Genomic DNA, 26,919 nt, shown 5'->3' on the forward strand with positions numbered 1-26,919 from the left:
AATGTTCCTGATGAAAATACCTGCAGCTGTTTGTAGGCCAGTTGGGCTGCTGTGGATGTTTCCTGCTGTCGATGTATCCAGAAGTGAGAATATGGCCTCTCTGAGATGCCCTCGTGCCTTATCTTGTGAGCCCAGGAGGCAGCTTTCATTTTAAAATAACCCTTGTCAGAGGAAAAAGTGCTCGAGGCATTGTCTAATGTGCTAGAAAGTCCCCAAAGGTGAAATATTTTATCTCCTTTTCTCTCGACTCACTGAGGGGACGTCCTCAAATCATCTCTGTGTCACCGAAAGAAACGAGTCATCCTAAAAGGTAGATGCAGGCTCCCTGCAATAACTGAAGGTAGATATCCTTGCGAGGAGGGCAAGTAACCCTATTGTCAGGTCTCTTGTGCCACGGGGACGTGTAAGACCTCTGGGTGGTGTGGATGCCATGGGAGGACCAGGGAACTGAGGAGCAGCAAGTGCCAGAAGCATCTTGGAAGTTCCTGGTATGGGAACTGAAGGAATCGGCCCCTAAGGGAGACCAAGACTCAGGCTCATCTCTGAAAACAGCAGGTGCAGGGAGGGGTGGCCGCTCCGGGTTCATTATGCTTCTGAGTGACCGGACAGCACCATCTCGTGGTAACGAGGAGCAACCACACAGGGGACCCAGCAAGACCCTCCCTTGAGGCCGGCCGCTGGCCCTCCCTCGGCTTTTTGAGCAGTGTGAACCCACGTGGTTGATTCCAGGCCAGGCCAGTAGGAGCCCATCTGCACAGAGAAAATAACACAATTTCCTGCTAATCTGGCGCTGGGAGCTGAGCATTTACTGCAAACCAGTAAGACATGACTGTAGCTGTAGTCTGAGCTTAATAAGCAGGTGGTGCTATCAAAACAAAATGAATACACTTGGCAGCAGCAATGATGAACGTCACCTCTAGGGGGTTCTCAGATTTCTATTTTCATTCCACCCCTTGCTCTGAAGAAATGCAAGAATTAAATTAGGTATTCTAGACAAAGAGACAGTTAAACTAGTAACACACTCCCTTTTCTTCCCAACTCCCTAGCCTCATGTTTCAGATGAAAATGAGTATCGGAGGTTTCATTAAAGCTCATATAAGCAATTTGAACTATCTCCTAGAGGAGTAGTTTTTTGGATTTTATTTAATGACTTTTCTTTCACTTTGCTAACGGCATCCCCTTTCCTCTGGGAGGTGAATTCTTTGTAATAACATGTTTTTTTTTTTTATCGTAGTAAAATGTATGTATGATTTGCCATTTTAACCATTATAAGCACACAACTTGGTGGCATTAGTTATATTCACAATGTGCTGCAACCATCACCATTACATATATCTCCACATTTTTAATCACCCCACAGGGAAGTTCAGTAAGCGTTAAGCAATCTCTCCCTACTCCTCTGCCCCTCCAATAAGTCCTGGTGACCTGTTTATTTTCCACCTCCATGAACTCGCCTATTTTTGGATATTTTGTGCAAGTGGAGTCACACACTATGTGGCCCTTTGTGTCTGGGTTATTTCGCTTAGCATGGTGTTTTTGAGGCGAGAAAAGTTGGGTCCGAGGACCCAGATGGGGCGTCCCACAGGACCAGCCAAGAGGGCCCTTGGCTTTGTACAGGATAGAAATCAAACTCAAGCTCGAGAGAGATTATGGCAGACAGCATGTCTGGGAGAGTAGGAAAGGGAAAGTGAATGGGTCTGGTTGTCGCTTGGAGTTAGGGGTTTATATAGGCAAGGGGTCCAGAGTACACGTTCCTTCACGAATCAGGGTAGGGTCTGATCAAGGGCGAATGACAGGCGAATGACAGGTGTTTCATAAATCCTCAAAGGCAGGGGGTATTGGTGCTAGTGTTGGCTGAGGCTTGTTTGAATCTAATGTCCTAGAACACGTTTGGGACCCGGTTCTTCTTAGATGTCATCAGGTGTTTGGGGCCCTACAAAAAACTCCGAGAACAATGAACTCTTCTCCCCTGCGGTGGTTTACTCAGATGCCAAGTATACAACCCGAGTACATGGAGTCTGATAGAAAAACAGAGAGAGCGCCTTACTGACAATGCAGTTCCTCAGTTTCCCCGTGTCATCCTCAATGTTCGTCCATACCGTAGCACGCGTCACAACTGCATGGATTTCTTTTTAAACAGGATCCCTGTGCTTCCCTGCTGTGAGGGATGCTCCCTGCAGGGAAAGTGTGCATGTGCGTAGCTTGATGAACTGTGACCCAGGGAGGCTGGAGGCACTAAAGCTGTGTTTGAGGCAGAAATGAGTCACAGGGTGAGTCACCAAGCAGGAGGCTCGAGGAGGGCGTGGGCTCCCGGCAGCCTCTGGGCACCAGCTCAGCTCCAGCCTGACCTTGGGTACGTAAAAATGACCAAATAATATGCCATTGTACGTGTATAACGCACTTTGTTTTTCCATTCATCTGTCGGATTGTTGGGCTGTTGTGGATAATCCTGCTGAAAGTACTGGTGCACAGGTATCTGAATCTGTTTTCAATTCTTTTAGATACATACCTAGGAGTGAAATTGCTGGCTCTTCGGTAATTCTGTGTAGCTTCTTAAGGAACTGGCAATCTGTTCTCAACCGTCGGTCCTCCATTTCACATTCCCACCAGCTACGTGCAAGGATTCTCATTTTTCCACATTCTCACCAACATTGCTTTTTTTTTTTTTTTAAAGATTTTATCTTATTTATTAATGAGAGACACAGAGAGAGACAGAGAATGGCAGAGACACAGGCAGAGGAAGAAGCAGGCTCAGGGAGCCCGACATGGGACTCGATCCCGGGTCTCCAGGATCAGGCCCTGGGCTGAAGGCGGCGCTAAACCGTTGAGCCACCCGGGCTGCCCCTCACCAACATTTCTTATGTTCCTTTGAAAAATTATTATTATACCTAAAAAACTTATGTTGACCTTAAATGAAGCAGTTATTTCTTTTAAAGATTTTATTTATTCATAAGAGGGAGAAAGGCAGAGACACAGGCAGTGAGAGAAGCAGGCTCCATGCAGGGAGCCTGAGGTGGGACTCGATCCCGGGACTCCAGGATCACGCCCTGGGCCCAAGGCAGGTGCTAAACCGCTGAGCCACCCACGGATCCCTCTTGAAACATTATTTAATGGCAAAAACAGGTTTATTTAGGAATAGCACAGAATTGCAATTTGGAACATGCAAACTATGGCAAAACCATAGGCAAGTCCAATAAATAAAGGAGAGGAATGTTATTTCATGAAGAGGAGGGAGAAAAGTGGGAGGGACTATTCTGAATGAGAGGTCATCGGAAGGGCAACTGGGTAGCTCAGTTGGTTAAGCTTCTGCCTTTGGCTCACTTCATGATCCCAGGGTCCCAGGGTCCTAAGGTCACACTCCCTGCTCAGTGGAGAGTTGGCTTTTTCCTCTCCTTCTGCCTCTCTCCTTGCTTGTGTTCTCTCTCTCAAACAAATAAATAAAATCTTAAAAAAAGAAAGAAAGACAGACCACAGGAGAAGAACAAGAGTTCAGCATGATGACAATTTCTCGTTGGCTGAGTCGCAGGGACCATCGGCTTCTTATAGGAGATGCAATGCACATCTTTTCCTTTTGGGAGCCTATAGTTGATGATGATTCTTTTGGGGTCTGTAGTGGGTAATTCTACCTTAATTGGCATCGAGTGCTATTGTTACAGGACCCCTGAGACCAGGTTCTTGAGTCTCAATGTCATAGAAATGAACGTTGAACTGGAGAGAAAGAAAAGAAGTGGAGTTTATTAGAGAGAGCCTGTACACAAGGGAGCCGGCAAGAAGAACGGCACTCCCTACAGGGCTAGGGTGCCCAGCTTATACAGGCACTTTTGCGAGGGGTGAGGGGCTAGGGGTTGGGCAGGGCCCTTCAGACTCAGGCTCCTTCTCTTGTCATTACTCTTCACTGGTCACAAGACAATCACAAGGCATCCTTTCTTCTTGGCTGGCTTTTTTTAGGGCACCTGAAAAACAGAAATACTTGTGCAGGCAGGTTTGAAATTGTTATTTCTGTGTCAACTGTTCCTTCTGTTTTTGCTTAAACAACCATTACTCCCTGGTGACTTGTTCTCTCTCCTTTGTTCTCTTTCCAAGAAGGAAGTATTTGTCTCTAAGCATATGGAAACTTTGCACCCTTGCCTCCCACCAGTGACTTTCCAGGGATTAAGTCTCTCCCTTTTTCCCTATACTGCCTCTGTAGGGCTCCCCTTTCCGGCCTCAGGACTCATACTTTAATAGGATTTCCCTTTATTAATTTTCACACATCCTAATAGGTATGAAATGGTATCCCCTTGTTTTGATTTGTATTTCCCTAATGGCTAATGAAGGGGAGCATTTTTTCATGTGCTCATTAGCCGTTTGTATGCCTTCTTTGTGGAAATGTCTCTGCATGTCCTTTATGCATTTTTTAATTGGGTCGTCCATTTTTTGTTGAGTTGTAAGAGTTCTTGATATATTCTGTATATTATCAGGTAAAGAATTTGCAAGTATTTTCTCCCACTCTGTATATTGCCTTTCACTTTGAGGGGGTGCGCGTCCTAGTCCTCTGAAAGCAATTGACCAGATATCCTTTTTCTGAATTCCCTTTTATTGATATTTTACCTTGCTGCCGAGTTCTCAGGGAATAGATCCTGGAGGTGGGATGGAGGTACAATTTCTGTTTAATGAAAATACTGGTCATTCTGAATATTTTCAAGTTTCTTTGGATATTTCAGGTTAAGCAGATGTCATATATTTTCAGGGTGTTCTTTGTCTCTAACTGAAGATCATCCAAACTTGGGAATGTCATGAGGGAATCCAATGGCTTTTTCCTCAAACTTAACTGGAAGACATTGACCCCTTCCAGTTAGTTTCTTTGAGAAAAGAGCTATTATATCCATCTCCTTATAAAACCCCTGGTTTCTAAGACGTTTCTGTCCCTGTGGTACTCTGGAAATGGAAAGGTCTGCTGTTTGTCAAGAGTGATCAATATTGATTCCTTAAATGTCGTGGGTAGGACTGTAATGGCAACATGGTATGAATTAACTTTTTGCATTAATGTTAAGTGGATGGCATCTAAACAAAACGGTAGAGACTAGATTCACATTTTGTTATTAAATTGTTCATGTTTTTCCCTTTTAAAATGTTTTTAAAATATTTTATTTATTTATTTGAAGAAAGAGAGAGCAGGGGGAGGGGCAGAGGGAGAGGGAGAAGCAGGCTCCCTGTATGTCGGGGCTCCATCCCAGGACCCTGAGAACATGACCTGAGTGTGGAGGGCAGATGCTTAACCAACTGAGCCACTCGGGTGTCCTCCACCCCAACCTTTCAAAGATTTTATTTGTGAGAGACTGTTATTAAATAGATTTTTGATGTTAGCCATTCTTACTATGAATAATTAATGACTCAAATATGAGAACACAAAGCTCTCATATCTTAACTTATTCTGAGGATTTAGCTGACAGCCAAACACTGGCAAATTCAACATGCCTTTAGAGATCACTGCTGCGTGTACTGGGGCCCAACCCGAACCTTGAACTTTGTATCACCACCCCAAATCAATCACAATGTTTTGACAATTGTATGAATAGAAGTATTAGGCTTTCACTGTACACACTGATGTATAATGGGTAAAGTTTTGATTAAAAAATGTAGGTAAATGATAGGACACCTGGATGGCTCAGTCCATTAAGCATCTACCGTCAGCTAAGGTCGTGATCTGGGTTGGAGCCCTGCATTGGGCTCCCTGCTGGGTGGGGAACCTGCTTCTCCCTCTCCCTCTGCTGCTCCCCCTGCTTGTGCACTCTCTCTTTCTCTCTCAAATCAATCAATCAATCAATAAAAATACATAAATAAAAATAAAATCTTATTAAAAATTGTAGCTAGGGACACCTGGGTGGCTAGTGATTGAGCATCTGCCTTTGGCTAAGGGCATGATCCCGGATTCGCAGGATCGAGTCTCACATCAGGCTCCTTGCATGGAGCCTGCTTCTCCTTCCTCTGCCTGTGTCTCTGCCTCTCTCTCTGTGTCTCGCATGAATAAATAAATAAATCTTTAAAAAAATGTAGCTACACGGTACTTTAAAGGTTGCACCATGGGAATAGCAAATATCATTAAGCCAGAATTTTTTTTTAAAGATTATTTACTTATTTGAGAGAGAGCTCAAACTTGTATATTTTCATCAGGGCCTTACCACCTCTCAATATAAGTGTTATATTGTTAGAGTGTCTTAATTTACTTCCCTGCAGTAGACTTTCTCATTTCCTGGCTACTCCAAACATCATGGATAATTCAGTTTTCTAAATCATTGCTTTTCCTTGGCACATAATACTCCAAAAATTTAAATGTCTTTCTATTGCTTAGAGAATGATTTTTAAAAACGTTTTAGCATTCCACTCAATCTTTGCTTTGACTATTTCTCACCCAAGCTCTAAAATAAACTGCTTCTACTGCCCTTAAAAAAACCTTTGTTCCAGAAAGAATTGTCTATTCATTCTCACTTCCATATCTACTTCCTTTTGGCTAAATGTGAAGTAAGAAAATGGTTAGAGCAAAAGCTCTACCAATTATAAGCTGTGATGCTGCACTAGATTTTTTAAAAAGAATTTTAACTGCACTAGATTTTTAAAAGCTTTTTGAGCTTTCAATTTTCTCAGCTGAAAAATGTACATGACAATAATAAAGCATGACAGCAGGTGATCTGGATGTTACGCTACAGAAATGGGTAGGATATGGCCACTGTCCTGAAGATATTTACCCTCTAATTGGAAAAGACAAAATGAATTTTAGGGTGAACTTCTTGATGGCAGGGTACATGTCTGGTTACTCTAAATTGGTGGTTCTAACACTTTCCATAATTCTTTGTGCATACTCAACACCATTTATTTTCTTACAATGATAGAGAAATGTGAAATGGGGAATTTTTAATTGATTTTTATTGATTGTAACATTATATTAGCTTATAATATAGTGACCTGATATTTGTACACATGGTGAAATGATCTCCATAACAAACCTAGGTAACATCTATCACAATAAACAGTTGCAAAAAAGTTTTTCTTGTAATGAGAACTTCTGAAATTCACTCAGCAACTTTCAAATGTGCAATATATTATTAACTATAGTGGCCATGCTTATGTATTACATTCCCATGATTTCTCTATTTTGTAACTGGAAGTTTATACTTTTGACCCCCTTCACCCATTTGTCACATTCCCATCCTCTGCTTCTAGCAACCAACAATCTGTTCTCTCTACCTGAGCTTTTTTTTCCCCTTAGAGTCCACATAAAACTGAGATCATATGGCATATGTCTTTCTCTGACTGACTCATTGCATTTAGTATAATTGCCCTAAAATTCCATCCATGTTGTCACCAATGGCAAGATTTTGGCGGAATAATTCTCCATTTTACATATGAGACATACCTTCTTTACCCATTCATCTACTGATGAACACTTGGGATATTTCCATGTCTTGGCCATTGTGAATAATTCTGCAGTGAACATGAAAGGTAGAAATAACTTTATATTTTTGTTTTCTTTGATTAAATACCCAGAAGTGGAATTGCTGGATCATATGGTAGTTCTATTTTTATTTTTTGAAGAACTTCCATATCGTTTTTCTTTTTTTTAATATTTTATTTATTTATACATAAGAGATGCAGAGAGAGAGAGAGAGAGAGAGGCAGAGATGCAGGCAGAGGGAGAAGCAGGCTCCATGCAGGGAGCCCGATGTGGGACCCAATCCCAGGACTCCAGGATCACGCCCTGGGCTGAAAGCAGGCACTAAACCACTGAGCCACCCAGGATCCCCCCATATTGTTTTTTTTCCCCCATATCGTTTTTCATAGCGGTTGTACTTATGTTCCCACCAACAGTACACAAAGGTCCCCTTTTCTCCACATCCTTGTCCACAATTGTTATTTCTTGTATTTTTGATACCAGGCCTTCTAACAGGTGTGAGGCAATAATCTCACTGTGGTTTGGATTTGCATTTTCCTGATGATGAGTGATGAGCATATTTCCATGTAGCTTTTGACCATCTATTTGTCTTTTTTGGAAGAATGTCTATTCAGATCTTCTGCACATTTTAAAAATTGAATTGTTCATTTTGCTGTTGAGTTGTATGAATTCTTCTTATTTTTTATGTATTAACTTATTAGCAGAGATATGATTTGCAAATATTTTCTCCGATTCAGTAGGTTGTCTTTTCATTTTGTTGATGGTTTCCTTTGCTGTGCAGAAGCTTTTGAGTTTTATGTAGTCCCATTTATTTATTTTTGCTTATGTTGCTTTTGCTTTTAGTGTCCGCTTCAAAAACTTATTGCAAAAGTTAAGTCAAGGGTCTTACCAGGAATTTTATGATTTTCTTCTAAGAATTTTATGGTTTCAGTCTTACATTCAAGTCTTTAATCCATTGTGAGTTAATTTTTGTGTATAATGTAAGGTAGTGGTCCAGATTCATTCTTTTGTGTGTGGCTGTCCAGTTCTCCCAACACCATTTATTGAAGAGACTGTTCTTTCCCCATGGTATATTCTTGTCTCCTTGTTGTAAATTAATTAACCATATATGCATGGATTTATTTCTAGGCTCTCTATTCTATTCTCTTGATCTGTGTAGTCTGTTTGTATGCCAATACCATACTTTTTGATTACTATAGCTTTGTAATATAATTTGAAATCAGGGAGCATGATGCCTCCAGCTTTGTTCTTCTTTCTCAAGATTACTTTAGCTATTCTGGGCTTTTTGTAGTTCTATATTTACATTAAGATTTGTTTATTCCATTTCTCTGGAAAATGCCATTGGAATTTTGATAGGAATTGCATTGAATCTGTAGATTGCTTTGCATAGTATGGACATTTTAACAATATTCTTCCAATCTATGAGCACAGATTACATTTATTTTTCTTTTTCAATTTCTTTCATCAATATCTTTTTTTAAAAAAGATTTTATCTATTTATTCGTGAGAGACACACACAGAGAGAGGCAAAGACACAGGCAGAGGGAGAAGCAGGCTCCATGCAGGGAGCCCGACGTGGGACTTGATCCGGGTCTCCAGGATCACACCCTGGGCTGAAGGCGGCGCTAAACCGCTGAGCCACCCAGGCTGCCCCACATCAGTATCTTTTATAGTTTTCAGTATAAGGTCTTTTACCTCCTTGTTTATATTTACTCCTAGGTATTTTATTCTTTTTGATGCAAGTATAAATGGGATTGTTTTCTTAATTTCTCTTTCTTATATTAGTGTACAGAAATCAGGCAGATTTTTGTATACTGATTTTGCACCCTGCAACTTTACTGAATTTGTTTATTCCAACAGTTTTTTGCCTGAGTCTTTAGGATTTTCTATATGTAATATCATGCCACCTGCAAATAGTGACAATTTTACTTCTTTTCCGGTTTGGGTGCCTTTTATTTCTTTTGCTTGCCTAATTGTTCTAGCTAGGACTTCTAATACTATGTTGAATAAACACAGTGAGAGTGGGCATCCTGTTGAGAGGTTTTGCTTTACTGATCCGGATCTCTTTACTTGTTATGTATCTGTTGAGATTTCCTGTTTTCTTCAGTCAGTTATTTTTTTTAAAGATTTTATTTATTCATAAGAGAGAGAGAGAGAGAGAGAGAGAGAGAGAGAGAGAGAGGCAGGGGGAGAAGCAGGCTCCATGCAGAGAGCCCGATGTGGGATCGATCGCGGGACTCCAGGATCACACTCTGAGCCGAAGGCAGGCCCTAAACTGCAAAGTCACCCAGGGATCCCCATCTTCAGTCAGTTTATTGTAATTTGTGAGCCTCTAGGAATTGTCCTATTTAGGTTATTACATTTGTTGGCATACAAGTGTTCATAGTATTCTCTTGTCATTATTTTACTTCTATAAGATCAATAGTAATGTTACCACTTTCATTCTGTTTTTCTATTTTTTATTTTTATATATCTCTGCTCTAGTCTTTATTATCTCCTCTGCTAACTTTGTGGTTTAGTTTCATTTTCTAATTGTTCAAGGTGTAAAGTTAAGGTTTTGATTTGAGATCTCTCTTCTTTTTAATGTAGGCACTGATACCAAGAAGTTTCTGAGTGCTGCCTTTACTGCATCTCATAACTTTTGGTATGTTGTTTGTTTCATTCATCTCTAAGTATTTTCTAATTTTGTGTGATTTCTTCTCTGATCCATTGGCTATTTAAGAGTGTGTGGTTCAATTTCCTTTTTTTTTTTTTAAAGACTTTATTTATTCATGAGAGACACACAGAGAGAGGCAGAGACACAGGCACAGGGAGAAGCAGGCTCATTGCGGGGAGCCCGATGCGGGACTCGATCCCAGGACCCCAGGATCACGACCTAAGCCAAAGGCAGACACTCAACCGCTGAGCCACCTAAATGCCCTCTGTGTAGATGTTCTATCTTTATTGAAAGTGGACTATTAAAGTCTCTAACTATTAATGTACAATAGCTTACTTCTCCTTTAAGTTGTCATTTTTGGCCTCTTATACTTTGAGGGTCTGTTCTTAGGTGTGTAAATATTTTAAATTGTTATATCTTCTTGCTGTACTGAGACTTTTACCAATACATAATGTCTTTCTTTGTCCCATTACAGTTCCTGACTTACAGTCTATTTGTCTCATGTTAGTATAGCCACCACAAATCTCTGTGGAGTACATTTTCCAGGAATATCTTTCTCTATCCTTTCACTTTCAACCTGTTTGCATATTTGATTATAGGTTGAATTTCTTATAGATAGAATGTAGTTGGATCATGTTTTACTAACCTAATCTGCCAATCTCTGCCTTTTATTAGAGACTTTAATCCATTAACATTCAAAGTAATTACTGATAAGGAAAGATTTACTTCTGCCATTTGGCTCTTTACTGTGTCTTTTGTCCCTCATTTCCTCCACTATTGTCTTCTTTGGCATTTAGTTGATTTTTTTAAATGAATTATTTTGATTCCCATTTCACTTCCTTTTGTGTGTATTTTTTAGATATTTTGTTGTTACCATGGGGATTACATTTAATATCATAATTTATAACAATCTAGTTTGAATTGATACCAACTTAATTTCAATAAACTCTTCTCTATACAGCTCTGTTCCTTCCCTTATATTATTGTCACAAATTATATCCTGATAGATTTTGTGCCTAATAACAGATTTATATTTTATACATTTGTCTTTTAAGCATTTGAAAAGAAAAAGTGTAATCACAAAACAAAAATACAACAATGCTGGCGTTTATATTTCCCACGTATTTACTTTTACAGGAGATCCCTCTTCATATGGCTTTGAATTGCTGTCTGATGTCATTTTGTTAGCATTTGTAGTATGACAAGTCTAGTGGTAACAAAGACCCTCAGACTGTGTTTATCTGGGAGTGTCTTAATTTTTCTTTCAGATTCAAAGAACAGTCTTGTTGAATATAGAATTCTTTTTTAAGATTTTATTTTTTAAAAAAGATTTTATTTATTTATTCATGAGAGACACACAGAGAGAGAGGCAGAGACACAGGCAGAGGAGAAGCGGGCTCCATGCAGGAACCCCGACATGGTACTTGATCCCAGGACCCGGGGGTTCAGTCCTGAGCTAAAGCAGATGCTCAACCGCTGAGCCACCCAGGTGTCCCTGAATATAGAATTCTTGACTGAGTTCTCCTTTCAGCACTTTACATATATCATCTCTGATGAGAAACTCCTTGTTAATCTTATGGAAGCTCCTTGGTATGTAAAGAGTTGCATCTCTTTTTCTTACCTTAAGAATCTCTCTGTGTCTTATAACCAATTGATAATGTGTCTCAGTGTGGATCTCTTTGAGTCCCTCCTTGTTTTGTAGATTTATGCACCATGATACAACGTGTCATTTTAAAAAAACAAACTTACTGGTTTTCTCGTAAATAAATCTTAAAATGATGCACTCTAGAGATACTAGCATATCTATATAGCAAGAGAGAATGACAAATTTTATTATGTCTTAAAATGTTTTGTGTTAATGTGACTTTTATTTATATTTATCTTTTAACATTTTGGGAATAGTCTGTTCAATTTAATGCTTTATAATTCTTGAAGTACCATTGTCATGTACATTTCCTATGCATTGAGCAGTGAAAAACATCTTTACCGAGGCCTAATTTCTCAGCTATATCAATAATATATAGTTGAAGGTATGCTATTGAAGTTTCTCAAGAATATATCTGACAGTTTATAAATTACCATTGTAAAATTAAATCCTCCTTTTCTGCTATTTTAAAAATATGTACACTGACATTAATGGAAAAACTAGTGAAATCCAAATTATGGTCTGGACTTTAGTAAATAGTAAAGTGCTGACATCTTAGTTTTACCTTTGCAACTTTTTTGTGAATCAAAATAAAAATTATATTAAAAATAATTATTATATCTAAAAATTTACATGTACTAACATCCTTGCTTTTAAAAAATGTCATGAGCTAGAAGAGTACATTTCATTCATACATAAAACAAACTGTAAGAAGATATTCTTCATAATACTAAGATCTTCAAAAAAAAAGGTATTTTGCTAATTTCTTTTAAAACCCTTGCTACACAATTGCTTATCAGCTGTTATTCTAATTTGAGAGTAGTTTCTAGGTTTTTTCCTATATTTATCTGATAAAATGAAATATCAAATCTGACATGAACAGCATATGAATTAGTACAAGGAAATCTGTTTTCTGAATCAAATCTTGGTTCTGTAATACAGGATTAAAGAATGGTGTTGTACCCTACCACCAAAGGCAGAAAATCATGATGTTTTATCACATCTTTATGAGACATTTTGACAATAGAGGCAAAAAATATTATGATATATTATGATAGAATAATATCTCATATTAAGTATCAATGGGAGGAAATCTTATGTTTTTGTTTTCTAGTAAATTCAAAGTTTTTGACTCTTGGATATCATTGTGAACTCAAAAGAGAAGAAGACAGCACAGGAACTGACAACATGGAAACCAAAGCAGAATAAAGGAAGACACACACAACACTATCTCAAAGCCTGACAATTAGATCTTAAACATATTAAAAAAATAAAAGTAAAGGTTGACTCTAGAAGTTTCAGATTGGTAAGATTCATTCATTCATTCAAAAAGCATTTACTGGCCACCTTTCCTGTGTCCGTCACTAGCTGGAGCCTGGAGGACTCAATTCTGAGCAAAAACAGACCCTGGTGCCTCGGTTTCCTGGTCCCCCTCCTGTCATGCAGCTTGCAAACTAACAGGGCAATGGACTCGAGCAGGAGCTAATATAAAGAAAAATTGCAAAACAAATTCTGTGTGTACTTTTAATTTATGTCAGGATTTTTATTATATTTGTTTTTAAAGATTTATTTGAGAGGGAACTAGCACACGCACTTGAGCATGTGAGTGGGGAGAGAGGCAGAGGGAGAGACACTCTAGTGGACTCCCCTCTGAGTGGGGAGCTGGACTTGGGTCTTAATCTAACAACCTATAAGATCATGACCTGAGCTGAAATCCCAAATGCCTGAGCCACCCAAGTGCCCCAATTTATGTCAGGGCTTTTAAATAAAGAAGCTTTATGTAGGGAATTATTTGGTGATATTACATATTCTCCTTCAGTGCAAATAAATATAACTAGCCTATTTCACAGACTTTGGGAACCTCATTTGTTTCCAGGGAAAACAATTTCAGAGTAGTGACAGACGGGGGTCTCAGTTTCTCTTAGAGATTTTTTTTGATAGTATGGTTCCCTTTATTGACAGTGTGATTCCATTTTTGTAATAACATTATATAACTGTAGGTATTTCCACACAAACATATTTTAATACATACAAGGGCATCTAGGAGAGAAAGGAGAGGGACATTTACTTTTTTAACTCTGCTTTTCTGGATTGCTTGATTTCATTACAGGGACAAATATTGCTTTTGCAACGTTATGAAAGTAAGCTGTATGTAGAACAGCCCGGACTGAGCTTGGAGTGGAAAGGGAGAGGCTCCCATTTGCAGAATTAAACTAGGATGAAAACATTCTGTTGGGGGAGGGCAGACTGAGCTCATGATGAGGCCTTCACATCCACGTCCCTACTAATAGAAAAAAAAAATTTTTTTTTAATATAAATAAATCTTTAGTCCCATAGAAAACAAGAGGATCCTTGGTGGATCAGAAAACAACAACTCTTAGTAAGGATTAAAAAATAAAAATCTGGGATTAGCAAAGAAGTACACCGCTGAGCAAAAACTCTCACAGGAGGATCTGGTTTTAAAAAGTAGGAACAGCTCTAAGAAAAGGTCCAGGCCTGCCCTGTACCCTGGGGGATACAGGGATACAGGCACAGCACCCTGGACTTCAGGCAGCTCACCACAGGTGATATTAGGGACCCCAGGGGATCCCTGGGTGGCTCAGCGGTTTAGTGCCTGCCTTTGGCCCACGGTGTCATCCTGGGGTCCCAGGATCAAGTCCCACATCAAGCTTCTTGCATGGAGCCTGCTTCTTCCTCTGCCTGTGTCTCTGCCTCTCTCTCGGTGTCTCTCATGAATAAATAAATAAAATCTTTAAAAAAAAAAAGAAGAAGAAGATATTAGGGACCCCAGCAGGAACAAACAGGAAGATCAACTCTTGAATGATAGTGCTACTTGCTCAGCCATGTGAAGAGCAAAACTTCACAAAACTTACTTGGATAACTTTATGCATCATACACCCAAGTAAGTGACCAGCAAGATGAATCTAGAATTTTAAGAATTTGCATAGGATAATGTAAATTCTACTTTTGGGTTGAAGTTAAATTATTATACCTTGTGATGTTTTGGAAAGTGCTGTAAAAATGGTCTCAAGTGTAGGTAAGATCTCAAATATTAAAAGTTAGAGGGACAACAGGAAGCTGAGCCTCAGGACTGCCATGAACAGACTCCCTGGGTGCGGGGTGGGGGCTGTGGGAATTGGGGAGAATCCGATGGCCTAATGCGCTGTCTACTGAGAAAAGGACTTAAACAGAACAAACGCCTTTATTTGAGGTCTCGGGATTGCAGTTTGGGGAGCACAGATTCTGCAGTAATCAAAGTGTGTTGTTCCTGTGGGAAAGCAAGGGTTTTTTTATGAGAAAAGAAGAAGGCACCATGAGATGACTTAGGGGGAAAAAACTTAATTTGGTGCTAATATTGATGACTATCTAATCGAGTATTTTATTGGCGCTATCAAACGAACCACACCTGGTATGCGTAAGTTTTGGGTGTTCATTCACTTGTATTAACCCTGTTGGCTTTTCTGAGCAAGTGCCTGTAAGGCCCCCCAGCGCTTCCGGCGCCGCCTGGTCCACTCGGAGCGTCGGGCTCTTCCTCTCCCCGGGGCTTCCAGGCTCCCCGCTAGAGGGCGCCCGCGCCTCTCCCGGCATCACCCCCGGCGGCAAACGGCCCGGCCCTGCGGGGTCGCTAGCCCAGGAACGGAATCCGAGGGAGGGCGCTGCGGAGGAAACGAGCGGGCTCCTGGGCGGCCACGTGTCACCGGGGGCCCAGCCCCGCCTGACACCCCGCCCGGGGGGGCCCAGCCCTGCCTGACACCCCCACCCAGGGGGCCCAGCCCGCCTGACACCCCTCTATAAAGCCCCAGGGGCCCAGCCCCGCCTGACAACCCACCCCCCGGGGGCCCAGCCCCGCCTGACCACCCCCCCGGGGGCCCAGCCCGCCGACACCCCCGGGGCCCAGCCCCGCCTGACACCCCCCCGGGGGCCCAGCCCCGCCTGACACCCCCCCGGGGGCCCAGCCCCGCCTGACACCACCCCTACCCCCGGGGCCCAGCCCTGCCTGACACCCCCGCAAGGAGCCCAGCTCCGCTTGACACCCCCCTCCCCCGGGGCCCAGGCCCGCCTGACTACCCCCAACGCCCCCGCCCGCCTAGCCCCGCCCGCGCATCCCCCGTCCTGGGCCCATTCCCCCCGCGTCCCCTCCCCCATCCCCCCGCCCGCGCCTCTTCCGCCGCGCACCCGCGGCCCAGCCCAGTCCCGCCTCCGAGGCCCCGGCTCCTCCGGGCGCTGCGCGGTGGGGGCGCGGGGGGCCCGCCAGGCACGCGGCGCGGCGCGGGGGCGGTCGCGGGGGCGAGGCGGATGCTGGGGCCCGACCGGGGGCGCCGCGGCTCGTGGGCCGGGCAGGGAAGGGCGGGGCTGGGAGCCGCTGGGCCCAGCTGTGCTCCCGGCGGGACGCGCCCCCTCCCCCCTCCCCCTCCCCCCTCCTCCCGGGGCGTCGTGACCCGCCTCGGCCCCCGCCGCTCTCCGGGTGACCCGGCGCCAGCCTCGCCTTCCCTGCAGCCCTCGGGCCGGGCGGGGCCGGGCGGGGCCGCCCCGCCCCCCGCCCCGCCCCCGCCCCGCGCCCGCGCCCCCGGGGCCCGCAGCGGGGGCTTCGGCCTGTGGCTCAGCATCGGGGCCGCCGCGCCGCTCCGGTCCTGGCCCTGCCGCCTCCGAACCCTTCCTCCGCTTTGCTGTGAACGATGCCCGCCCCGACCCTCCCGCTGCCGCTTGCCCTTTCCCGGCGCCGCGGCTCCGCTTCATCCCTCCGCGTGGGCCTCCCGGGGTCGCCCGCCCCCGGCCTCTCCGCAGCCCTCCGGGGACCCCGGCGCTACCCTAACAAAAGCGGAGCCCCTCCCTCCCCCAAGCTCCTTGGTCCTCCTGCCTCTCCCCTCCCGCCTCGCTCACTGTCCTGGCCCTGCCCGCGGGGGCAAGTCTCCAAAGTCAGCTGAGTCCCCGGGCCTCGCCCACCCACCCGGCCACCCAGGTCCTAGCCCACCTTCTTCCTGACCTGCTCGTCCTTGTGTTAGAAAGAAAAGCGCGGGCCCAGCCTGCTGTTACTTAGGCCAGGCCGCGTCCCCGGAGCAGAGCCTCGTACCTAACCCAACTGCGGTTTCGACCTTCTCCGCAAGTGTCGTCCTAACGGCTGGGTCAGGAATTTTCTGATGAGTGTCAGTGAGTCTGTCACATGGCCCTCTCCATCCCCCCAAAAGAATAGGAGTTAATCTGGTTTTAAAAAAGAAAAGAAACAAAAAAAACCCTGTTCTTCTGCCTCAGGAAAAGAGACTTTGCCTGGAACAATCTTTTTATTCGCTTCTAACTCTCCTGCCCCACCCTCCTTCCTATAAAAACTTTCCATTTTGTCTAACTCCACAGAGCATCATCCCTCTACCTGCTAGACGGGACACTGCCTGAGTCAGGAATCATTTTGTTTTTATAAAGATTTTATTTATTTACTCGTGAGAGACACAGAGAGAGGCAGAGACACAGGCGGAGGGAGAAGCAGGCTCCATGCACGGGAGTCCGATGTGGGACTGGACCCCAGGACCCCAGGACCCCAGGGTCACACCCCCAGCTGAAGGCAGGCACTAAACCGCTGAGCCACCCAGGCGTCCCAGGAATCATTTAATAAAGCCAATTAGATCCTCAAGTTTACTCAGTTCAATTTTGTTTTTCTTTAATACTTCCGTCCCCTCCACCCCCACGGCCCCTGCGCCAATCAGGGTCTTTCTAGGATTGCAGCTCTGACTCTTCAGTCTTGGCTCCCATCCCGCTTGTCCCCATTCCTGCAGCGCAGTCTTCCCAGGACAGAGCTCTGCTTATGGGTCCCACAGCTCAGAATTCTTCAGAGACTCTGCAGCCTCTAAAATAAAATAGAAATTTATTGGCGTGACCTGTAAAGCCCTTCGTGGGTGTCTAGTCTGGACTGCCTCATCGTTGATGCTGCCGCAGTGGTTAGAGGTTTCCTCCAACGTGCGGACTCCTGCAAGTTTCCCTGCCTCCTAGCTTGGAACACTGTCCCTGCTCAGCTCAGCCTGAGTCTGCGGATCTCTGCCCAAGTGTGACAGAGTGTGGGACGCCTTTCTTGATTCCTTAATTTGTTAGAGTGGCTCACAGAACCCAAGGAAACACATTCACCAGTTTACTGAAAGATGAAGGATATAGATGAACAGATACAGGGGCGCCTGGTGGCTCGGTCGGTTAAGCATCTGCCTTCAGCTCAGGTCAAGATCTCAGGATCCTAGGATTGATCCCTGGAATCCAACCTCCGTGGAGCTCCCTGCTCAGCAGGGGGTCTCCTGCTTCCTCTCTCTGTCCCCTCCTCTCTCAAAAAAATAAATAAAATCTTTTTTTTTTTTTTTTAAGATAAATAGGACAAAGTCTGGGAGGGTCCTGGTGCAGGATCTTCTGTCCTTCTGGAGTTGGGAGTGGGGTGCACCACCCTCCACCAATGTGGTAGCTCCCCAAACCCCATCTTGCCTGGATTTTTGCAGAGGCTTCATAATGTAGGCATGATCAGTCATTAATTCCACTTTCAGCCATTCTCCCTTCTTAAGAGGATGGAGAATGGGGCTGAAAATTCTGAGTTTCCAATCATGGCTTGGTCTTTCCAGTGACCGGCTCTCGTCCAGGAGCCGTTCACGACCCCACCTTGAAGAGCCTCATCAGAGAGAGACACTACTACTACCCAGGAGGTTACATGGATTTCAGGAGCCCTATGTCAGTAGCTGAAGTCAACGACCAACAATTAGAACAAAAGATGTTCCTAGTGTTCTTATTACTTAGGAAATTACAAAGGTTTTAGGAGGTTCCTTGTCCAGAGCAGGGGACAGACCAATATACATGGTTTTCTGTTATCTCACAGTATCTATTTGATATCTCAAGGTCAGGGACCTTGTCTTCTGTCATCATACTGCCAGCGTAGCATAGCTCCTGGCCTATAGTGGGTGCTCAATAAAAGTTTGTGGAGTGAATGAAATAATTAGTCATACTACCAGTTAGGACATGGCGTCCCAGTTAGGACATCACTCACCATTTCATGAATGCAGGTAGTTCATGTAATAAAGCTATTAAGGCTGATGAGCAAACATCAGGTTGTCCGGGAATACCATTGCAAATGATCCAAAAGGCTTTGCTCATCATATTACTTCGATAACTCATAGGATAAGAACTCCCCACAGTCCTGGTGAGGACCTTATTATATTGCCTTTGGAATCTGTCAGGGCCCCGGGAGAAAGTTGTATGTGGCACAACAGTGATGGGGTGATAGAGCTCCTCCCTCAGCCCTTGATGTTTTGTTCCTGGGGCTCAACAGATAGTTAGTTTTCCTTCCTAATGGGGAACTGAGGTTCTCTACCTCCCGGATGGGCATCTAGAAAGTGGTGGAACTGCCTGCCTTTGTTTAAGAAGAATGAAAATGTTCTGACCGCCTTTCACCAAGTAGGAGTAATGAAAATGCGTATCTCATGTCCCTTTTCGCTTTCATTCTGTGATACCCAAACCTGCATTTTGAAATTAAACCTCATGCCCTTTGTGCAAAATCTAGTGCATCATCATGGGAATCCCACTCCTCGAGTACTAAACCCTTCTGAGTTTCCAAGGTAATGCAAGTCCTAGTTTCAGCCTCTGTCTCCCAAAGCACGCCCTGTGATAGGTGACAGGGTCTGGAGGGGGATTTTTACACCTTGGTACCAGCCACAGGCTGGCTGAAATTACAGTCATAACGGTTGAGCCCTGCTTTCAATGGTTTTTGTTTGTTTGCTTGCTTTTTAAAGTTTTTTAAGAGCTTCGTTAGTACAGGGCCCCGGTCAGGACTGCCCTGACCAAGCACACTAAATCCCTCTAACGTTTGAGGAAACCGTTTCCTTGGGCTTCTCACGCAAATCCATCCAGCTGCCTTCAGCGATGACCTGGACCCCAGGCGAGGCAGCCCAGAGCCAGGGGGACCCTATCCCAGGACAGAGGGTTCCCATTCACCTTTCTCTTCATTTGCATTCTGAAATGGATCACTCAGGTGATTCCAGACCATATAAAAAGACAAGCTCATCTTGTGAGGAAAAAAGTAAGAGAGAGGAGGAGAGAGAGGAACCTCTAGTCAGTTATTTAGCTATTTTTTTCTTTCTTTCTTTTTTATTTAGCTATTTCTTAAAATTATATGATCACGAATATTAAACAGATCTCCGGGGTAATAAGATTCTCTTGATATAACTCAGATTTTATTTATTTATTTATTTGATTTTTTTTAAAAATTTATTTATGATAGTCACAGAGAGAGAGAGAGAGGCAGAGACACAGGCAGAGGGAGAAGCAGGCTCCATGCACCGGGAACCCCGCATGGGATTCGATCCCGGATCTCCAGGATCGCGCCCTGGGCCAAAGACAGGCGCCAAACCGCTGCGCCACCCAGGGATCCCATAACTCAGATTTTAAATAAGAGAGCATGATTTCAAAAGAAATATGTGAAAAATAAAATGAATGAAGTAAAATAACTGAAACATGGATTCTGGAAAACACCTCTGGACTTCAGGTGGATCCATTCACAGGGTAGATGAACCAGCTCTGAGCCCCTCCCTACCTCTGGGCCCTTCCTATGGCGCCTCTTCCTAGGGACACCTTGTCTTTCGGGTGCTAGGTTAACATGTCGGGGCTGGAAAGTGCAAATGTCACCTGAACCCTTGGATTAAAGACGGCCTAAAATAACAAAGAATAATTGTCAAGATAGACATAAGCAGCGTGGCTTTGCTTCACCACCGTACTCTTGAGAAAGCAATCATTTCTTCATTTCACGTTTTCCTTTAAATTTTTTTATTTATTTTATTTATTTATGATAGAGAGAGAGAGGCGGAGACACAGGCAGAGGGAGAAGCAGGCTCCATGCACCAGGAGCCCGACGTGGGATTCGATCCTGGGTCTCCAGGATCGCGCCCTGGGCCAAAGGCAGGCGCTAAACCGCTGCGCCACCCAGGGATCCCTCACGTTTTCCTTTAAATCAGACAATTTCTTAGTATTTTCCCTGCTGTTTCTGACTGTGATGATTCAGAAGGCAGCTGGCGTGCTCACCTCTGTTCAGTCCTTGAAACACGTCCTTCCAGCTGACGTCCGGCTCCAGCCCTCTTAGTCCTCACCTCGAAGTTTCTTCAAAGAGTATCCAAAGACAGCGGTTTCCACCTGTCTCTTCATCTTGAGTCCCACTCACTGTGGTGGTTGTCCTGCCATCACGAAGGTAACTGTTGACCTGGGAATGACAAGTGTCCTCTCCCCGCTTTCTCGAACATGAGCTGCTAATCCCATTGACCTCACTCTCTCATGTCCAGCTGCTTCTGCTCTTCTAAATCCTCTTTGCCCTATGCTTTTATCCCCTAGCAGTCTTTTAAAGTGTTGGTTGCTATTGCCTCGGCTTCTGTCATCAGACAGGTGCCTTCGTGATGGACAAGCTTGTCTGGGCCGATGCATCCCTCTGCTGGCTTCTAGCCCCTGTATCCCATAGCTTTGCCTGTATTTCTACCTAATGTATCACCTAAGTGTGTCGCAAGCACTATGAAGCCCTTTAGACTCAAACTAATTCTTTAATTGACCCCTGAGCCTATCCTCCTCCCCTCATATTCTCTCTTTCTGTTAATTATATCATCTTGTATCTGATTTTCTGAGTTAGAATGCTAAAAATCATCTGGAACTCCATTCTTTTCCTTGTCCCTTCCCCGTAAATCCACTTGGGCATTATATCCTATGGTTTCTGCTTCCTGATTAGCTCCCTGCATCACCATCATCACTGTTGCCAACTACTTAGGCTTAGGCCCAAATGGCCTGTGCTCTGGGCCCCTAAAACCGACTCCTAACTGACCCTGGCTGCCACTTTCTTCTGCATCCAAACTATCCTAAAAGCTGATGCTAGGATCAGAAAGGGAAACGGAGGGAGGGAGAGAGGAAGGGAGAATAGGGAAAGGACTGACTGAATGAATCAATGAATCATGTTATTCCTTTAGTTAAAATCCTATAATGGTTCCCCATTGCCTGACCAGTAAATCCCAAACTCCTTATATTGGCATAAGGACCCTTTTCAGGCCAGCCCTACCTTGCCTATTTGACTCTATTTCTCCTCACTGTGAGACACCACATTCACAAACTCTTATTACATATGTTGCTATAATGGTTCTATTTTATAATTAGTTGTTAATATCTTGCTGTGCCTTATTTGTAAACTATACCGTTTGGTAGGTATGTACCTATAGGAAAAGACAGAGTACACCTGGGGTTTGGGATTAGGCAGTTTCAGGCATCCACTGGGAGCTTTGAAACAGACACCCCCCCCCCCACTGCTGAATATTGCAAACACAGTCTCCCTTGGCATCCAGCTCAACTGCTGAAAAAAAGGATCATGTTTTATTCAGTTTTATGTCTCAATTTCTTTGAAACCTGATACTATCCACTGAAAGAAACCAACCTCAAAGTAGGTTAGTAAATGCTTTATTCACTGTCTTACTGAGGACGATAGTCCAGGAGGCAGTCTTTCAGATTGCTCCGCTGCTCTGAAGCTTGTTTGCTGCAAGGAGAAGGGGCACCTGCTTGCAATCGGTGCTCCAAGTGCTTGTGCATCACAAATATAATTTGTTAGGGTTGTAAAAAGTAAGGCTTACTGATTTACACATAGATCTGAGAAAGACCCTAAACACAGTATATTTCTGTTATATCTGATTGTTTAAAAATGTTGCTTGCCTGCATCTGCTGAACGGGTTTCCAGTTCTTCCTAGTTTTGATTCCTCCTTGAGTCAGTTCCAGGAGGCCGTAACCTCCTGTAAACAGTCACCTCCTATAGCTTTAATGTACAATACAATCCTCAGTATAATAAATGCTTAATATGTGAAGTTTGGGGCTTTGCAGCTCTTCTATTTAGTGGGGCATTGAGGGTCTGAGTTTGCTGGGGGAGGATTTACAAAATACAAGCACCTGAATGTGAAAAGTAATTTGTACTTAAACAAGAAAAAGTCACATTTTCTCATTTTTAAAAACAGTATGATAGAAAACTGTGAGGTAGCACGAGAGAACATTGCCTCATTGCATCTCTCTGTCCTTTACCCTTTTAATTGTGGAAGTGGAAGAGGCAAACCCATGGTGGATTTTCCCAAGAATTCCAGCAAAGGCAAAGAACATGAATGCTGGGTCTATTTTGAAGGACCACGGAGTTACCTCAGTTGCAGGACTATGATCACATTTTAGGGAAGGAATGCCAGCAGGATAAGGAATCTTCTCTAGCACGTGGTCCCTATGAGTCTGGAAAGAAAGCTGGGGGATGGTCACCCCCAAAAATGTTCCAGGGTTGGTGTCCAAACTTCTGCTAAGGTATTTGAGGAAAGAAGGCAGGTAGGTGTTTTTTTTTTTTTTTTTTTTTTAAGGCAGGTAGGTTTTTTGCCTCAGTCCCAGAATGCACTGGGAGGAGGCTGAGCTCTTTGAAGTGAGTACAGGTGCAGGGAGAGTGGAGGGAGCAGTGCCGGCCAGCACTCACAAGCCTGATTGTACAGGGTTCAGAGTCTTGGGTACTCCCCCAACTCTCCTTAAACAGAAAATGCAGAGAAGCCTGGCATCTATCTCTCAGCTCTGTAGCTATTATTCCAGAAGCTTTTCTGGGGTAGGAAAAAACCAAGACCTCAGTTTTCCAAATGTTTTTCCCCTGGGAAAGAGGGTCACCACCTCCCAGCAGAAGGGAGTGTGCAACCTTTGTTCACCCACTGCCTGCAGACTCCTTGGATCTCTGCTTCTCACGTTTTGCCCACTTGGGGCAAAGTTTTATTTTATACTTTTAAGTTTTTCTTTTAGTTCCAGCTAGTTAATATACAGTGCTGTGTTAGTTCCAGGTGTACAATATAGTGATTCAACAATTTGTACATCACCTGGTGCTCATCACAAGTGTCCTCCGTAATCCCCATTGTCTATTTCATCCATCGCTCACCCACCTCCGGTGACCAGCAGTTCTCTAGACCTAAGAGTCTGTTTCTTGGTTTCTCTCTCTTTTGTCCTTTGCTAGTGTGTTTTGCTTCTTAAATTCCACAAATGAGTAAATTCATATGGTATTTGTTGTTCTCTTATTTGTGCTCAGCATCACATTCTCTAGTTCTGTCCATGTCTTTGCAAATGGCAAGATTTCATTCTTTTTTATGGCTGGGTAACATTCCATTGTGCATCTATTACCACATCTTCTTTAATGGAGGGACATTTGGGCTGTTTCCGTATGTTGACCATCGTAAATAATGGTGCTATAAACACAGGAGTGCATGTATCCCTTTGAATTAGTGTTTTTATATTCGCTGGGTAAATACCTAGTCGTGCAATTGCTGGGTCGTAGGGTCGCTCTATTCTTAACCTTTTAAGGAACCTCCATACTGTTTCCCACAGTGGCTGCACTAGTTTGCATTCCCACCAACAGTGCAAGAGAGTTCCTTTTTCTCCACATCCTCTCCAACCCCGGTTGTTTCTTATCATTGATTTTAGCCATTTTGAAGGGGTACGGTGGTATCTCATTGCAGTTTTGATTTCACTGTGTTATTTTATCAGCCTCTTTGATGACCTTTCATGGGCAGAAGCAGAATTAGGTTTTGTTCTTAGCAGCTATCAGCCTTCCAGCAACACTCTCCATGTTCATGGCCTCTGTTCTCTTCTGCTAATCTGGTCTGTCTTTCAGAAGTGACCTATGACCTGAACATGTTTGTCAAGTGAATCTCTAGGAGAGGCTGCTACAATTTGTTTGACAGAACATTAGATATGAAGAACTATTAAGTATTGTGACGTTGTTCACAGGCCACTGCCATGTCATTTGAATTACTTTTATGTTGTTCATAGGAAACATTGCAGTCCTTACTATCTGTAAGGAAAACCAATGAGATATTAGATAGTTGCCTGGGAAGTTATTTTACATTCTTACGAGAGGGCTGAGGTTCTAGTTCTGGGCCAGTGTCATAGTTTTGCACTACAGATGTGTGGTAATATCCATGGAATTAAATTGGGTTTGCTAAGCAATTGACCTAATCAGGGATGGTCCGATCCATTAGCGTTCTTTTATTTATTTGAGAGAGAGAAAGAGATAGCAAGAGAGAGCATGAGCAAGGATGGGGGAGAGGGAGAAGCAGACTCCCTGCTGAGTAGGGAGCCCAACATGGGGGCTCCATACCAGGACCCTGAGATCATGACCTGAGCTGAAGGCAGATGCCTAAGCAACTGAGCCACCCAGGTGCACCCAAACCATTAGGCAGTGGCGGTGGCAGTTGCTGCTTCTGCTTCTGCTTCTGCTGCTTCTTCTTCTCCATTTAACTCACCTAAGGCCCCATATGACTATCTAGACACTTAGTGTTGCTTGGCTTTTTTATGGTAACTTGGTTTTTAAAATGTATGGCTAAATCAATACAAATCCATCTCTACCACTGAGATCAAGGTAAGCATTTCTACTCATAATAAAGCAAATGGTAAATGCTCTACAGTTTTATGGAAGTTGTTTCCACACAACACAACAATCTCATATATTCTATGAGAATATACATAGAGAACAACAGGACTACATGACATAAATGTCATGGTAACACGTTCCCAGTTATGAGAGGTGTTTCCTTTCTTCTCCTTTTGTATTAGGGTTGAAGTGTCAGCAGAATAGAAGACACTTATTCAGGGCCATGGTTTAGTTACTGTTCTTTGATCTGGTCACAGGTGAGTTACTGTGCTGTACACTAATGTCAAAATCAACTTGTGTTAAATGAGCTGGATACAGGTTGCCACATGCTTTTTGAATAGGTTTTTGTCAATCTACTATTTCCAACATTTAAAAGGGGAATTATTTTAAAAAATAAAACAGCAAAAATATTTACCTGTAATAATTCCAAATTCATAAGTAAAATAAGCTGTGTTTAGTATCATAATCAAGATTCTTGGTTAAATGTTTATTTCCAACTTACTGATCGTAAGTTCAGACTGCTTTATAAACACCTAAAAGATTCCATTTACTTCTATTTCACATGGACTACCAAAGTCCTTTGAAACTGAAATTGAATACATCCCACATCCAGGGAAGTTTGGGGAAATAAAATGCCGTGCTATTGCCAAGAGTCAGAGCCATTTGCTTTCAGTCAGGGTTAATATGAGACCAATTAAACTGGGATTGGAAAGAAAAAGACATTCTCTGGAGTCAAACCTTTTTTTTTTTTTTTTTAAAGATTTTATTGATTTATCCATGAGAGACACAGAGAGAGAGGCAGAGACAAAGGGAGAAGGAGATGCAGGACTCGATCCCAGGACCCTGGGATCACGCCCTGAGCCAAAGGCAGATGCTCAACCACTGAGCCACCCAGGCACACATGTAGTCATATCTTTTTGTTGACATCATTGCTGTATTTGAAGTGAATTTTCTAAACATTAGACACTGGTGAATCAATGAGTACTACTGAGGGACAAATGTGTGTGTGGCCTTCAGCACATGGACTGGGGTACTCTTGCCTTCTACTCTTCCCTGCTCTCTCTTCCTCCAGCCATCACCTGGGATTGAAATGAAACTATGCAAATACTGGAAGAAAACATCAGTGAACTGCATAAGCTAGAGAAAGACTTTCTAACTCTGACTCAAAAATCTAGAAGCAGTAAAGGAAAAATAATTAAATTTGACTATGTTAAAAAAAAAAAAAAAGCATGCAGAAACTACCAGAAGCAAAGTCAGTAAACAGATCAGAAGCTAGAAGAAAATATTTGCAACTTATGTTACAGAGGACTAACGCTACTATATAAAGAGCACTTAAGAACCAAGAAGAAAAAGATGAAACAATTTTAAAAATGAACAAAAGTCATAAACAGTTCACAGGAAGAAACAGAAAAGAGGTAATGCTTTTTTCTTTTTCTTTTTTTTTTTTTTTTAAGAGAGAGAGAGAGAGCAGGAGCATGCATGTGCACTCGAGTGAGGGTTGGGGAGCAGAGGGAGAGGGGGAGAGAGAGAATCTTTAGCCCCATACAGAGCTCCATCTCATAACCCTGAGATCATGATGCTTAACCAGCTGAGGCACCCAGGCGCCCCAAGGCAATGCTTTTAAACATATGAAAAGATGTTCAGCCTCACTCATAATAAAGCAAATGGTAATTAAAACTACATAAGAGGGGATCCTTGGGTGGCTCAGTGGTTTGGCACCTGCCTTTGGCCCAGGGCGTGATCCTGGAGTCCCGGGATCCAGTCCCACATCAGGCTCCCAGCAT

Source organism: Nyctereutes procyonoides, unplaced genomic scaffold, assembly GCF_905146905.1.
Source record: "Nyctereutes procyonoides isolate TBG_1078 unplaced genomic scaffold, NYPRO_anot_genome, whole genome shotgun sequence".
Classification (NCBI taxonomy): domain Eukaryota; kingdom Metazoa; phylum Chordata; class Mammalia; order Carnivora; family Canidae; genus Nyctereutes; species Nyctereutes procyonoides.